This window comes from Mustela lutreola, chromosome 1 (genome assembly GCF_030435805.1).
Source record: "Mustela lutreola isolate mMusLut2 chromosome 1, mMusLut2.pri, whole genome shotgun sequence".
Classification (NCBI taxonomy): domain Eukaryota; kingdom Metazoa; phylum Chordata; class Mammalia; order Carnivora; family Mustelidae; genus Mustela; species Mustela lutreola.
This window is the reverse complement of record NC_081290.1, coordinates 108,433,969-108,450,000: the sequence shown is the minus strand read 5'-3', so window position 1 is coordinate 108,450,000 and position 16,032 is coordinate 108,433,969. Positions and strand designations below refer to the sequence as shown.

General features: G+C 42.0%; 1 protein-coding gene across 2 annotated transcripts in view; it reads left to right on the top strand.

Annotated features, from left to right (window-relative positions):
- The window catches only part of DAPP1 (dual adaptor of phosphotyrosine and 3-phosphoinositides 1), a 49,553-nt gene that overhangs the window by 503 nt on the left and 33,018 nt on the right, over positions 1 to 16,032 (top strand). The gene's annotated exons all lie outside the window — the stretch shown is intronic.

Below are 16,032 nucleotides of genomic sequence, written 5' to 3'. Positions count from 1 at the left end.
TTTGACCCTAGGGTCAGAATGGAGAGGTGTGAGTTGATGTTGCTTGGTTTCCGTGATAAGGATCTGGTTTATGAATAAAAGTGCTGTTCAAATGTTTGGGGCTCTGAGCTGTTGACAGTAAGAGGGATGTCTTGCCGGTAAAATAAACAGCCTAGCCTACCGCTAGCGAAGGGACTTTTTCAAAAGAGAAAGAATGAGGAAGTGTCTGCCCTGTCCCATCTGGGGTTCTCTCTCCTGACACCGCATTTATGAGCTCTTGTATGTATATATCTGTATGTACAACTTTGAGCCTTTTAAATGCTAACGAATCAGGAAGAGGATAAAATTTATGCCTCAAGCAGGTTATAAGTTTAAGTAGGTGGAGTCATCATAGTCCTGTCTTTAAGAAGGGACCAGATGAGACATCCCATTGGGGTATTTAATAAAAGAAGCAAGTATTACAGAAGAGAGGTGTAGGGGGTTTCTAGAGAAACTGGACCTTTACCCTTGAAGCATCAGAAATATCCTAAGGAGCCAGGCTTTGACACCTGTGCTTCACAAGGGACAGGACCAGAGCCTCTTTGTAAACAGCACTATCTCTGCAGCAACCCACGGGCATAGAAACTGTCATCTCCATCTTACAAAGGAAGAAAATGGCACCAAAGGGGTTGAAAAACTTGCCTACGTCACACATCAACAAATGGCAAAGCTGGGATGGCAAGCTGCAAAATCCCGTGTTCTTTACCAGAGAAAAACTGAAACGGGGTGAAATATCTGCATTAAGATGGCAGAGATTGTATCTTTTTGTGTGTTATGATTGTCAACGTTCTCAGTAAAGTCGTATCTTCAGATTTTAAAATGCAAGTCTCAGAATTCAACTCTACCTTCACAACATAAATCAGATACAACAGCTAGAATTTTCTATAAAGTCAACTCCCCTTATTGGGAATTTGGAGTTTAGTAGGATACCACTGTTCTTCCAGGCTGAAACTCCAAAGAGAAAGGGGCAAAATGCCCCTGAGCAGCCAAATGGGTGTCCCCGGGTCCAGGCACTAAAGCTAGATTTTGGGGCTCTCACTTATAGCCTTATTAAATTATTAAAGTATAAGTCTTTACATGCTTCATTATCAATATTCCCAGCCCATGATCAGCAGAAAGCTCCAAAGGAGAAGTGAAACAAAGGAGGTATTCAATTCTTGTTCTTTAATTAAGCCATCCTGAGCCCACATTCTATGCTCGAGTGACGTTGTCACCTCCTTGGATGACAAAGATGAGCTAGATGATGTCTCCTCTATCCGCCATATGCCCATAACAGGAAGTGACTATGGGTAAAACCCACAAGGAAAACAGAATTCTGCCTTCCCTCCGTGGTCAGAGAATGGACGTTCAGTAGAACCCAGAAACATCCCAAAAAGGTGCATTTATGTCCACACTTCTGTATTTCAGAAGGCCTGGAAATTTACTGAATATTTGAGAATGGTTTCCATAACAACAGAGAAGCTACAATTAAATTGGAAAATCACTCTACAGTGGAGGTTCTCAACCTTAGCCGTGTACTCGTATCACACAAGAAGTTTTTATTTAAAAAGTTCTTGTCCGGGGCACCTGGGTGGCTCAGCCTATTAAGCGTCTGCCTTTGGCTCAGGTCATGACCTCAGGGTCCTGGGACCAAGGCCCACATCGAGCCCCACATCGGGCTCCTTGCTCAACAGGGAGTCTGTTTCTCTGTCTCTCTCTGCCTTTCTCCCCAGCTCGTGCTCTCCTTTGTTCTCTCTCTCTCAAGTGAATAAATAACAATTTAAAAAAGAAATTGCTGTCCAGGCCACATGTCAGACAATGACATTAGTATCAGGGGAGTGAGTGTTTCCTTTTAACACTCCCCAAGTGATTCCAGAGAGAGACCAAGGTTGCGAGTCGCTGCATAGGGTATAAATCCATCAGAAGTGCTGAAAAAAATGAGGCTTTATTTTTCATTTATTGAGTATGTCCCTGAATCCTAAAGCCATTAATAAATGTTGATATTTTATTTGTTGGTTTGGAAGCTTGCTTAACAGTTTTATTGAGGTGTACCTTGCAGATAAAACTCATTCGTTTCAAGTGTATAAATCCACAATTTTTAGCGACTTTAAAGAGTGGTTCAAACATCACAAAAAATCAATTCTAGAACATTTTCACCCCCCTAATGAGAACCTTCAGGAACATGTTTTTTTTTTTATTTAATTTTTTTAAATATAATAAGTATATTTTTAAATATAATGGGGTGCCAATAAACCACTTGGACAGGCGGCGATTTCTAGAGTCTGCCTATTTTCCTGGTATAAATACTTCTACCGTGGGCAATTTCAAGCTGCTAACAGTTTAACAACCTAACTGTATAATTCCTGAAAATTTAATAATGGACTTGAGTGAGTACTTGCCCCTTCAGGAAATTGCTGATAGACCTTTTGCCAGTGATAATATCTGAGAAAACCTGAAAAGGACCAGTTGCCCCTGGCAGAATTATGAATATAAATGAAACTTTTTCTTTGAAACTTTAAGTCACTGGTTAGGTATGATCTGTACCAAAACTTCAACCAAATTCAGTTTTTAAAAAGTGCCATAAAAACAAAATGATTTCATGTAATTGATAAATAATAGGTGGCTGGTTTTAAAGATTTAATTTTTAAATTATTTTAAATATATTACTTGAATTGTTAGGTGAATTCTTATGTCGTATTTGGGGTAGATATAAACAGATGATGTGTTGGTTAGAGTGATATCATACATCCTCATTCTTGGGTCCCTATTTTTATTCAGGCTCTGGAATATGTGAGTTTTGAAAATTAAACCCTGAGCTTCAGCAAATTAATCTGTCACTTGCCTTTCTAGGACACACATGGCTTACTCAGTGCATCGATTTATTCTTTTCTAAAGTACCTAAATCAGGCAGTTCAGATGCATTTCTGAGTCTCATTTATAAAGCATCAATCTAAAAACACTTATTTTCTGGGGCACCTGGGTGGCTCAGTCGGCTCAGCATCTGCCTGTGCCTCAAGCCATGATCCCAGGGTCTGGGGATCCAGCCCCGCCCTGGACTCCCTGCCTCTCTCTCCCCCTCTGCCCTTAACGCATACTGGTGCTCTGTGCTTGTGTGTGTGCTCTCTCTCTCAAATAAATAAAATCTTAAAAAAAAATCTTTTAAAATAAAAACATTTATGTTCTTTAATCCTAAATATATGAATGTGTCCAAAGCAAAGGAGAAATAACCCCATCTGTGGTTGTCGCTCAGCTTTACTTACACTTCGGCGGGATGGGACTGGGGGAGGAGGTGGGCTGTGGGGAGGTCAGGAAGGAAAAGGGTGCTGAGAATGGTCCGTGATAAGGAAGAGGTGGGCTGGGAACAGTGAGGCTGTTTGTTGCTTTCAAAATGGAGCAATGGGGAAATGAAACAAATAGTGAATGCTAGAGAGGTGACCTCAATAAATAGCTAGTTCTAAAATTGCTAGTTAGTTAATAATTTAAAGTTTCAGACAGTCTTTGATTATTATAACAAAGTTCACTACAAGACAATGTAATCAATCAATCAGTAAGTCAGTAAGCAAGTCTCTAATTTCTCTACCCCCTTACATATAAGAGAAGGTTAGACTAGATGAGGAGTCAGCAAATTTTTTTTTTTTAAAGAAAAATAAAACAGATAATAAATTTTCCAGGTTTTGCAGGCTTTGTGATTTCGGCCCCAGGTACTCACATCTGCCACTGACATGCAAAAACAGCCATAGATAACACACAGACAAATGACCGTGACGGTGCTCAGACAAAACGTTATTTGTGGACACTGAAATTTGAATTTCATATTATCTTCATGAGTCACAAAATATTCTTCTATTTTATTTTTCCTCCCACCATTTAAAAATGTAAGACCGTTCCTGTCTCTGAGTCTATACAAACTTGTACCCTGGCAGGAAATACAAAAACCTGTACCCTGGTGGGATTTGGCCCTCAGGTGGTGGTTTGCTGACTCAGGGAACAGATGATCATAACGAAAATGAGTCCTCATCAGGAGCCAGACATTTTGCATACACCAGCTGTGGTCTTCAGAAGGTACTAGCATTCCAACTTTATGTACAAGGAGACTCACTCGCAGCAAAAATCACATTGCCTGAAGTCCCAGAAATTCTTTTTTTTTTTTTTTAAAGATTTTATTTATTTATTTGACAGAGAGAAATCACAAGTAGTTGGAGAGGCAGAGAGAGAGAGAGAGGGGGAAGCAGGCTCCCTGCTGAGCAGAGAGCCCGATGCGGGACTCGATCCCAGGACCCTGAGATCATGACCTGAGCCGAAGGCAGCGGCTTAACCCACTGAGCCACCCAGGCGCCCAGTCCCAGAAATTCTTGTGATAATTCATTATTTACTGACCACGTACTATGTGCCAGCACCATGCCATTTCTGCCCATTATGTCACTTAGCTTTCCCAGTAATACTTTCAATGTGGTATGATTATACCCATTTCATAGAGACCGAGAGGGGGTTCAGACAAGTTCGGTGAACTGTGCAGGTCACAGAACCCACAGTGGTGCAGCTGAGGAACACATCTCCTACAAGCCTACCCCAAAGCGATGCTCTTTCCACTGTTCAAAGAAGCTCTGTGTTCTAATAATGGCAACAGAGAATTATTGGATGTCAATATGTGCCAGGCACTGTTTTAAGCCCTTTATATGTATGATTTATTAAATTTACACATCCCTGTGGGATAAATACTATACCATCTCCATTTACAAACCAGAAAAGTGAAGGATAGAGTTTTAGCACATGTCCAAGGTTACATGCTCAAAAACCTTTAAATCCAGGAGTTTGGCTCTGAGGCCCACATGCATACCCACTGATGCAACTTGCTACTTTTCACCACACTTGTCTCCTCTTATTTATATTAGCACTATTTGTTGATACTAGTAAGAACTGAGAGACAAAAAGAAAGTTCTGTGATTACTACAGCCAACAAATGTTATTACCAACGACCTTAGTCTTTTGTTTTCTTCACATAATATGCATGCTCATGCCTACAAAGCCAGACCAATACCCTAATTAATCAAAACTTTATTGGATTTCTTTTTTTAAGATTTTATTTATTTATTTGAGTGAAGAGAGAGAGCATGAGCAGGAAGGAGTGGGAAAAGCAGTGGGTGTTGGTCCCAGGACCCCGGGACCATGACCTGAGCCAAAGGCAGACACCTGACTGACTGAGCCACCCAGGTGCCCCCCAAAACACTTCATTGGATTTTTTTGTAGATTCCATTTTTCAGAGCTAGACAAACAGAATAGGCTAAGAAAAGTGTAGTAAGGTCAAAGTTTTGCTATTTGGTTTTTTTTGTTTTGTTTTGTTTTTGTTTTTTTTTTTTTTTTGGTAGCAAGAAAGGAGGAGTGAGTAGGGAGGAGCAGAGAGGGAAGGTGAGGGAGAACCCATCAGGCCCAGCATGGAGCCTGGTGTGGGGCTCGATCTCACAACCCTGAGATCATGAACTGAACCAAAATCAAGAGTCAGAAGCTCAAGCCACTTAGGTGCTGCTGAAGTCAAAGTTTTAAAGGAATCTGTTTACAGAGCTGTGATACCAAGTAGAGTAATAAAACTTGTTCCTTTTCTGTGCACAACTCTGTAATCTTGGATTCTGAAAATAGGTGATTCTCCTGTAGCTGTATGAGAATATGTGTCTGGTTTACAGTTTAATCTCTCCTTGACTCAAATGAATTTCCTCTTCGGTTGTTGTGTTTTCTGTTCCTCTATGAGTGACGGTGACTTCCTCCTACTTACATGTGGAAATCTGTCCACAAACGTTCTTCACGTCGAGTGGGGTCACTTTGTTTCACCCATTAACTCTTCTTATCCATTCATAGATCCAGCTGTTAAATGATGACACGGCAGTGTGGGGGGTCACTAAAATGAAGAAGAAACGCCTGTCCCCTCAAAGAGTTTACAGGGCAGAGGACAGAGAAAGCACACACATGTAGTTAGAATGCAGGGTGGAGAGGCTGAAGGCCGTGAGTGTATCTAGGCGAAGCGCACGGTGTATGGCAGGAAGGAAGGCACCACTGGTCGTGGACAATAGGGCTTTGGAACCGATAGGTATTTGTCAGTTGACATCAGAAAAGACGACATTTGCTGAAGAGAAAATGACGTGAATGAAGGAGTGGACATGGCAAAACATGGGAATATTCAGAAAATCAGAAGCCCACATGACCCAGAGCCTCTCATCCCAGGGACCAGCAGGTGGGGAATGTGTTCATTCAGTGGGTTCTGGGCTCTACAGTCTCCTAGTCTCCGCCCAGAACCTCACTGTCTGAGAAATGTCCACCTGCTTTTCCTCTTCTAGTTTCTAGTGTCATAGCCACAGCCTTGGCCTTTAAAAGAGGGGAATAAAGCCTGCGTTCATTTCTTGTTCCTCCCAGCTCCCCTGGAGGATAAATTCCTATTCTGAGCCCACAGGCTTCTGGTTCCTACACCCTGGTACGGAACTGTCTAGAACCAGCACATTCCACCTGGTGGGCTCTTCACTGTGTGGCTCCCTCAACTCCAGAGTCTCTGTGGATCCTACATTCTCCCTGACCACCTGCCCATGAGAGCCTGCCCACATTTACTGTTTTCAGACTTTTTTGTTTAAAAATATTGATAACTTCAGGGGCACCTGGGTGGCTCAGTTGGTTAAGCATCAGACTCTTGATTTCAGCTCAGGTCATGATCTCAGGGTCTTGGGATTGAGCCCCGGGTCAGGCTCTGCACTCAGCAAGGAGTCTGCTTGTCCCTTTTCCTCTGCCCTGCTGCCCCCCACAACCCCACATTCTCTCTCTCTCTCAGATAAATAAACAAAACCTTGTAAAAAATATTTATGACTTTTAAAAGTGTAAGAGCAGTAAGTTAATTTGTTTTGATAAAAGTATGGTTAGGCAAGAGAATGTCACTTTTTAGAGACACATGCTGAACTACTTAAAGCGTCATGATATCTATAATTAACTTTTAAAATGTTCCTCCAAAAATATATGAAGAATATATGGCAAAAGTTTGAAAATTATTCTACCTAAAACATGGGTATTATTTAAATATGTGTATTACTTTTTCTATTACTTATGCTATTTTTCTACTTCCTGAAGTTATTCACAGTAATCAGCTAAAAATAATAACTATATGTATTAATTATTGAAAATTTGGGAAATAAAAGCACCCAAAAAGTCAGCCAGGTACAACCACCCAGAATGACATATTGTTCAACTTATCTCCAATATTTTTAAAAATATTTTTCTGGGGGTACCTGGGTGGCTCAGTGGGTTAAACCTCTGACTTTGGCTCAGGTCATGATCTTGGAGTCCTGGGATGGAGCCCTGCGTAGGCTCTCTGCTCAGCAGGGAGTCTGCTTCCCCCTCTCTCTCTGCCTGCCTCTCTGCCTACTTATGATCTCTGTCTGTCAAATAAATAAATAAAATCTTTAAAATATATATATTTTTCTGTAAATACACAGACACACGCAGATTGAACTATGGCCATAGCACATATATAACTTTTCTTTTGCTTTGTAGTAGGATATTTTTCCATCATCTATGTTTTAGTCTGTGTCAAAGCCTGTTCAGGGTCTGGCTTTTCCTCAGGTCAGCCTGTTTCCCTCTATTTGGATATTTAGATTGGTCCAAATTCCAGAAGGCTTTATATAGATTAGGAGTTTGGACTTTGGTCAAACTCCCTTTGACAACATGGACTTACTGAATGCTTATAGGAATGTGGAATTAAATGGCCATCATGTTTTGTTTTGAGATTAATCTGGTAGGTGAATCTGGTAGTTGAGCACAATAAGTAACAATGGGACCAGAGCCAAGAAAGCTAATTAGTCAGGGACTTTACAGATTGGGGAATAAGGAACTAGAGTGACGACCCGGGAGAGCAAGAAAGGAACAGAGGTGGAAACCAGTCATTCCACTTCGGGAAGCACAATAAGCGGTTCACATCCAAATAAGAATGAGTTCTGCTTTCATATGGTTCTTCAAAATAACATCAAAGGAATTTTAAAAATCTTAATGCCATCAGCGTCTTTTAATTCATTCTTTGTTTACTTTACCACGGTACACTTCTAAAGTTGTCTGGGGTTCATCTTACGGCTTGTAGGGTTCTGACTCACTGCCAGTACAGTCTACGTTTTGGGTTTGATTCTCCAGATAATAAGAATCATTTTGCAAATGTCAGTCCTAAAGCACCAAGAGGTTTGTCCCCGGGCTCTATGCTGAGCACAGTCAACTCCTTTCCATGGCGAGCTCCTTAGGAGCAAGACTGTAGCTTCTTCATCTCTGACTGTCCCACTCCAGACCACCACTCAGCAAAGAGCAGATGTTTCTGAAGGTTTGAATTGCCCCAAGTTGAGTCAAAGGCAAGACCAGAATTTAAGGTCCTTGACTTCAGCCCTCTACCCCACCAACTCTGACGATGTGTTTGTAAGTATTACCCTCAGACTCGCTCTGTCCCCTTACACCCAAAAGTTTTTTCTGGTGAGACGTTGCTGAGACGCCTCATCTGAACCATGCAACCTAGAAGAGAGAACTCAGAAAACAAGGATCTGTCTGTATATTTTTCATCCCCTAAAGTCTGGGACTCTTTCCCATAGCTGTAGCTTGCTGAAGGTGGACCTCTCTGTCTCTGGTAGCAGACCGCAATGGCAGCCGGCCCACAGCAAGGACCTGGAAGCAGCATTTTATGCGGTACAGATGACCCGAGTAATGAGAACGAATGTGGAGGCCAGCGCGGTTCCACTTGGGGATGAGCCCTCCCGAGAAAACTTCTGGTGTGGGTCTTGGCCCAGCTGTTCCAGGCCTCTGCAAGTGCTTATCCATGAAATAGTTTCACCAGTTCATCTCTGAGCTTTGGCTCTTCGTCCAAATCCAACAGTCGCTAAGCTCCAACCCCTAGGGGACCAATAACACTCTTATAGTCTTGCGACCATTCCTGCCCCGTGGTGGCTGACCTGGGGATCAAGGATCTGTGCTGGAATGAGATGCAGGTGGTTCCCCTGCCCCCCAGGCCATGGCACAGCCCCTCTGGTCTCTGCAAGTTCTTGTCTTCCCTGGTGTGTCAACCCACCTACCAGTCAGGCTCTGTGGGTCTCTATGTGTCTGTGTCCTCCTCTCTCTTTGGTTTCTCTGCCTCAGTCTACTGAATACTCTGGGCCCCTCTGTTTCATGTGCCCTCAGCAACTGCCCCATGTGCTTCTGCTATCTGTGTGAGCCACTGTGCTTTTCTAGCTGGCTCAGAGTTTTTCTGTGTCTCTGTCCATGGCTCTTCCCTTTTGTGTCTCTGACTCTCTGTGCCAGTCTGTGTCTCTGAATATCCGAGTCTCTGCCTCTGTCTCTGTGTGTCTTCCCTCTCTCCGAATCGCTGGCCTCATTCCTCGGACTCCTTCAGGAACAGGTTTGCCCTGACCTCTGACCCCCACAGGATTCTCTGCTTCCTTTCCGCCCTGTTTGCCTTTAGCTGAGCCTTGACTCCCACCCAGAAAAAAACCGACGAACCTTGGGGCCCACCCTCAGTTCCTCGTTTGACCAGCTAGCCAGCACCCTGCCCCTGTCATCACTCAAGTATGTTTCCCAATTTCCCAGGGCAGCTGGCCTCACCGTTTAGGTCTGCGATTAGCACATGGAAATGTGGGCATTCAGAATGGCAATATGAAGAGCCACGGACCAGCAGGTTCCATGACAGAAACCTCCTTACTGGAAGGACTGTGGGGAGCTGATCTAACCTCAGCATCACACTTAACACCTCTCTTAGGCCTCATTCAAATATTTAAAAACTTTGCAAAGCCCGTTTGGCTCTCTCCACTGGGACAGGGCCAGTGGAACAATACGCTCACCGTTGTGAATAGGGGGCTTCATGTATTTATATGGACAGCACTGTCTTATCCTAGACGTTGTCGTGACCTTAGTATAACATAAATTGCGGCACTGATAGCTCCTGAGTTGGCAAGATTTTTCCTTATCTGTAACCCACAATTTCTGATAGCATAGAGGGCCAAGAGCTTTACTTTTCACAAAACATCACAGTATTTAGCACCAACCATATGACCAGACGAGCATGAGGGAAATCCGCAGCCAAGCAGTCCTGCTGAACTACTCAAGTGCTAAGGACAGGTGAACCCAGGTTAAAAGTTGGAGGCTTGGAGTTGCACCGCCCTATGGTTTCATCCTGTGTTCTATCTCCATTGTGTTTGGAGGGATTCTGAGGCCCAAGTACATAAACTTAGCAAGAAAGAAAATGGATCAGTTGGTGCCATTTTCCAAGGCCTTTATTTTTTAAATTTTTTACTTTTTATTTATTTATTTATTTTAAGATTTTATTTATTTGACAGACAGATCACAAGCAGGCAGATGGAGAGGAGGAAGCAGGCTCCCTGCAGAGCAGAGAGCCTGATGCGAGGCTTGATCCCAGGATTCTGGGATCATGACCTGAGCCGAAGGCAGAGGCTTTAACCCACTGAACCACCCAGGCGTCCTTTGTTTTTATTTTTTATTTTTATTTTAAATTTATTTATTTACTTATTTTAAAAAAAATAAACATATAATGTATTTTTATCCCCAGGGGTACAGGTCTGTGAATCACCAGGTTTACACACTTCACAGCATTCACCAAAGCACATACCCTCCCCAATGTCCATAAACCCACCCCCCTCTCCCAACCCCCCTCCCCCCAGCAACCCTCAGTTTGTTTTGTGAGATTAAGAGTCACTTCTGGTTTGTCTCCCTCCCAATCCCATATTTTTATTTTTAATTAACATAAAATGTATTATTTGTCCCAGGGTACAGGTCTGTGAATCATCAGTCTGACACAGTTCACAACAATTACCATAGCACATACTCTCCTCAATATCCATGACTCAGTCACCCTATCCCAGCCCCTCCCCCAGCAACCCTCAGTTTGTTTCCTAAGAGTCTCATATGGTTTGTCTCCCTTCCTAGTCCCATCCTGTTTCATTTTCCCCTCCCCCCACGACACTCCACCCTGCCTCTCAAATTCCACATATAAGTGAGATCATAGGATAATTGCCTTTCTCTAATTAACTTATTTCGCTTAGCATAATACCCTCTAGTTCCATCCACGTAGATGCAAATGGCAAGATTTCAGGGGTTTTTGATGACTGCATAGTTTTCCATTGTGTGTGTGTGTGTGTGTGTGTGTGTGTACACACCACATCTTTATTCATTCATCTGTTGATGGACATCTAGGCTATCCATGACCTTTAAAAAGGGGTATGGCATCCTCTGTTACACATTTGCTGTCTTTGGTCTAGAGGGTACAGAGAGTGTGTCCGTGTCATTCAAAAGTGAGGATAAGCTTAAAATTGAAGAAAAAAAGAAAATTCTGTAAAGAGGGTTTTTATTGGCTGTTCAACTCCAAGGACTTTTAGCTGCTGTCACACAATCAGGAGTCTCTATTCTTGCTTTAGGTTGCATTATATGTTTTCTCTCATAACTCTGATGGGACCGAATGAAGGTTCTGTGTCACTTTTCTTTGCCAGGAAGGGGAAGAACAAGTCATTCATTATATGAATAATCTGTCGATATGGGTTACTAAGAAATTTTCTCACCAAGGAATATATAATCTAAATGGGTGTGTGGCTCATGTTTTAACATGTAAGACCACTCCTGTGCCCACTTGTTCTTCCAGAGTTCTTTTGCGTTACTCCTCAATTTAAAGCCTCTGTTTCAACTAGGCATTCTGCTTCCTATATATGTCAGGCATGTGTTAACCACAGTGCCTTTGCTTATGCCATTTCTGTCATTGAAATGCTCTTTTCTTTCGCTACTTAATGAAGCCTATATTTATTCTTGAATTTCCAGTTCATTATTGTCGTCCTCCATGAAGCTTTCCCTGATATGCCAGACCCTGTGAGCTTCCCCTCCTATACCATTTACTATCTGTATCACTATGATTGCAGCTATTTGGGAAATTTCTGCCTATGTTAGCTTGCAAATCCTTCTCTTTTCCTCTCCGTTGGTACTTTAAAGCCACTTAGTACTTTCTTTACCCTCTGTCTACTCTTCTTTAGATGAGACACACTGTGAACTCAAGCTATCAAGCCTACTGAAACAAATTAAAGCTTTTAGGACCAAGAGTCCTTGAGCTCTGTACTTTTCAAACTCTAAACTGCATTAACAATCATATGGGACTCTTGATGAATATAAATTATAGCTCAACAAGTGTAGGGGTCTGAGAATGTCCATTTCTATCAAGGTTGCCAGGCACTGAGTAGTAAGGCCTTGCATTGCTTTTCAAACACCAGGTGCAACTCATTCGTGTCCATAAAGTCAGTTTAGTGGGTCACAATCAATGTTTGTCAAAAATAAGTGGAGAAAAGAAAATAGTAAATAGTAAGTATCCTATGGAAGAGCAGTGTTGTTTTTTTATAATACTCTGGTGTGTGTGTGTGTGTGTGTGTGTGTGTGTGTGTGTGTGTGGTGTGTGGAGAGAGAGAGAGAGAGATACAAATGCATTTTATACTGTGGGCTGATTCAAGAAGTTTGAAAGCCTCTCCTTTAAAGGATAGAGCAAAATGAAATATCAGTTTATATCAGTGGATTAAGTTAAGACAATAAAACCCAATAGGGTAAAAACTGTGAAGGCTCCAAAATGCCAGAGCAATTTCCCAGAAGGTTCTAGCACCAAGGGCCACTGCCCTGGAAAGGGAGAAGGGGCTTACTTGAGGACCAGCCTGCTGGATCTAACTGGGCTGCCTTTCTCTGTGGTTGAGCTCACTTCCTGTACCTAACTGGGAGGCAATGATGAAAATTCTTTAGTGGGTGGGTGTTTCCTAATTTGTTACTATATCATGGAAGGGATAAATACCACTGTTTCCTTCAAGGTCAGCTGTTGGTTTTGGTAATCTCATACCCAGTGCAAATATTCTTTTTAAGCTTGATGAGTCTCTGCTCTGTTACCTCCATTAGCCTTGAGACATATTTATAGCAATGTGTGTGGGCCTTGGGGAAAAAGAAGAATACAACATTGCTTGAATGTATGTTATAAATAGTAGTTTCTTGCTCTTTTCTACTTCTTCAGAAAAAATGAGACCGAAAGAATTTTTTTTTAATTTTTTGTTTCAGGAAGATGAACCTTATTCCACACTATTCCGATATCTAGCACAATGCCTACCATATTTTATCTAGCATAAGATACAAGATTTGCTAAATATAAAACATAAGTAGCATGTTCTCCTCTGCAAAAGTTAAAGAATCATAAAAAAAAAAAAAATGTTTGCTAAAGGGTGCCTGGGTGTGTCAGTCAGTTAAGTGTCTGTCTGCTGCTTCGGTTATGATCCCAGGGTCCTGGGATCCAGGCCCAGCCCCACCAGTGTCAGGCTCTCTGCTCAGCGGGGAGTCTGCTTCTCTCTCTCCCTCAGCCCCTTCTCCTGCTTGCACGCTCTCCATCTCTATCTCAAACAAAGAAATAAAATCTAAAATAATAATAATAATAAGTTTGTAAAAGAAGACAGTATTCCAATACATGAAAACAAAAGAGTTTTCTTACCATAGCACTATTATTAGTTACCTTGACTGCTGAGAAAACTAAAATTGCTATTTGTGTGGGGTCACACAGCTAACAAGTAGGAAGTTGGAGCAAACAGACAAGCTAAGGAGGTAACCGGAGGCAAAGGCAAGGTCCCTCCTCAGCACAACTCTCCCTGACGTGACGTGCTACATGGACATTTGTGATAGAAGCTCTCTGCTTCTTCACATTTCTTTTCAGTTGGCATTTCCCAGTTGTAAAAAGGTTTCTTACTGCCCTTAATTCTAAAAACATTGGTCTCCTGATGCAGTTGGGGAAGACGTGACAGAACCACAGAGGAAAATGACTTACTTGGGAGTTTTAATCAACCAACAGTAGGTCCAGTGTAAATCCCCAGCATGATGCAATTGTCAAGAAACTAACACAATCCTGGAGTTGCCTTAATACAGACCCAGAAGAAGAATAAGAGGGATTCTTTGAGGCTTAGTTTTCCAAGTCAGAGCTTACCTTTAACATAGATTTTAAAAATTTAGAAGGTTTCAGAGGGGATAATGTCCCTTGGTGCCCGTCATGAAAAGAGAAGTTGAAGGTGATGGAAAGAGAAAAGAGTACAATCCAAATGCTTCAACTGTTTGCTTAAGTATCATGTATAGAACTCCAAGAAGTAGCTCTGGGACCATCTGTGGAAAGCTAGACAGCAGGAAACAGCAATTCAATATAGGCAAGAGTTTTCTGGCCATCAACCATGGCAATATGGAAAGATCTTGCCTATAGAGTAGTGAGTTCCCATCACTGATGATATGTAGCAAAGATTGGATGTGAGTCTTGTTAGGGTTGAGGCTTTATTCACCCACCGTACAAAAGAATTCTTAAAAAGAACTATAGGGACGCCTGGGTGGCTCAGTCGGTTAAGCAGCTGCCTTTGGCTCAGGTCATGATCCCGGGGTCCTGGGATTGAGTCCCGCATAGGTCTCCTTTCTCAGCAGGGAGCCTGCTTCTCTCTCTTTGCCTCTGCCTGCCTCTCTGCCTACTTGTGATCTCTATCAAATAAATAAATAAAATTGAAAAAAAAAAAACTATAAACCAACCTGATGGTAGGGGAGTGTACATGGATTTTATTCCCTAAGCTAAACATTTTTTTAGAGATCCATTTATTTATTTGAGAGAGAGAGAGGATGTGTGTGCAAAGGTGAGTCAGGTTGAGGGGCAGAGGAAGAAGGAGAGAGAGAGAGAATCTTAAGCAGTCTCCCCACTGAGCACAGAGCCCAACATGGAGCTTGATCTCATGACCCTGAGGTCTTGATCTGAACAGAAAACAAGGGGCAGGTGCTTAACCAACTGAACACCAGATGCCCCTAAGCTAAACATTTTTAATAGTCTGATTTTTTAGAGCTTAGAAGCATATATAATTTTTAGAGTCACCAGAAATAAGTTTACTGGGAAGCCAATGAGGCCGCAGCTTCAGGGCCCCTCTCTGGTACAGACCCTAGTCATATAGTTAATAAATGTCATCCATTCAGAGTATTTAAGATTAGTTCCTATACATGAAAATGGAATCTTAGAACTCATATTTAAGAGAAATGTGATAGAGGTCCCAGAATTTGGCAATGATTTAAAAACTTGATTACCCATAAGCCTGAAAATAATTTTTCTATGCTGTGAATAATTTAAAAAAAATTCTAGATGAGACTGACTTATTATTCTAGTCTCTCTCTGGAAAACTATATTATAAAATTGTTGTCATGTAAAGAAATAAAGATAATACAACCAAAAATATAGAGGAAAAAAGTATAAGGGTATGTGAGGCAGTTAATGAAAATAAGTTGTTTTTCTTGGTTTTGTGATGTTAGCTTTTTAAATGTCTCTTTTTTGTGTGATTTCTCATTCTACATAATTATTTAATTTTGTGTAATTTTATATCAATTTTCTTAAAGAGAATTGCAAATTTTACAAGCTTCAAGCTGTCTAAAATCTGACCCTTTGGCCTAATAATCAGAATAACAACAACAACAAAAATGTTTTAAACAGTTCCAGTGATAGGAATTTAGTTGGAAAACAGTTCCGTGCAATTAGGTCTTTATGTGAGGAGCTGTGATGTGTGCATATGGAGCCGTAAAAATCGCTGTAGCATCAGCCAAGGACCTGTCAATCCCCAGCGCCCTCTGTCACTCGGCCAACCTCCCAGCTTCGTCACCACACCTGACGGCTGCCCGCTGCACCCGCCCCGGGTTGCTTACGCCACCGAGTGCTGCTCTGATGCAAGACACACCATTCTCTGGTTTCCAGCCCTGCTCGCCTGTCATTCCTTTCCCTGAACAACAGTCACTCCAAATCTCACCGTGCTTTACATGGAGGAAACAGTCACTCCAAACCTCACCGTGCTTTACATGGAGGAAAAAGTTTCTCTCTCTCCCCCGCTTCCCCCTGAGTGCTAGGTCACTTCCAGTGTTCAATAAACAGCAGCGGAATAAAGGAAAGAATAAAACAAATTATTAGCAGGGCTGTCTCTGGAGGTTGGCATAAAGAAGACCTTAACTGCTTCTCTTTAT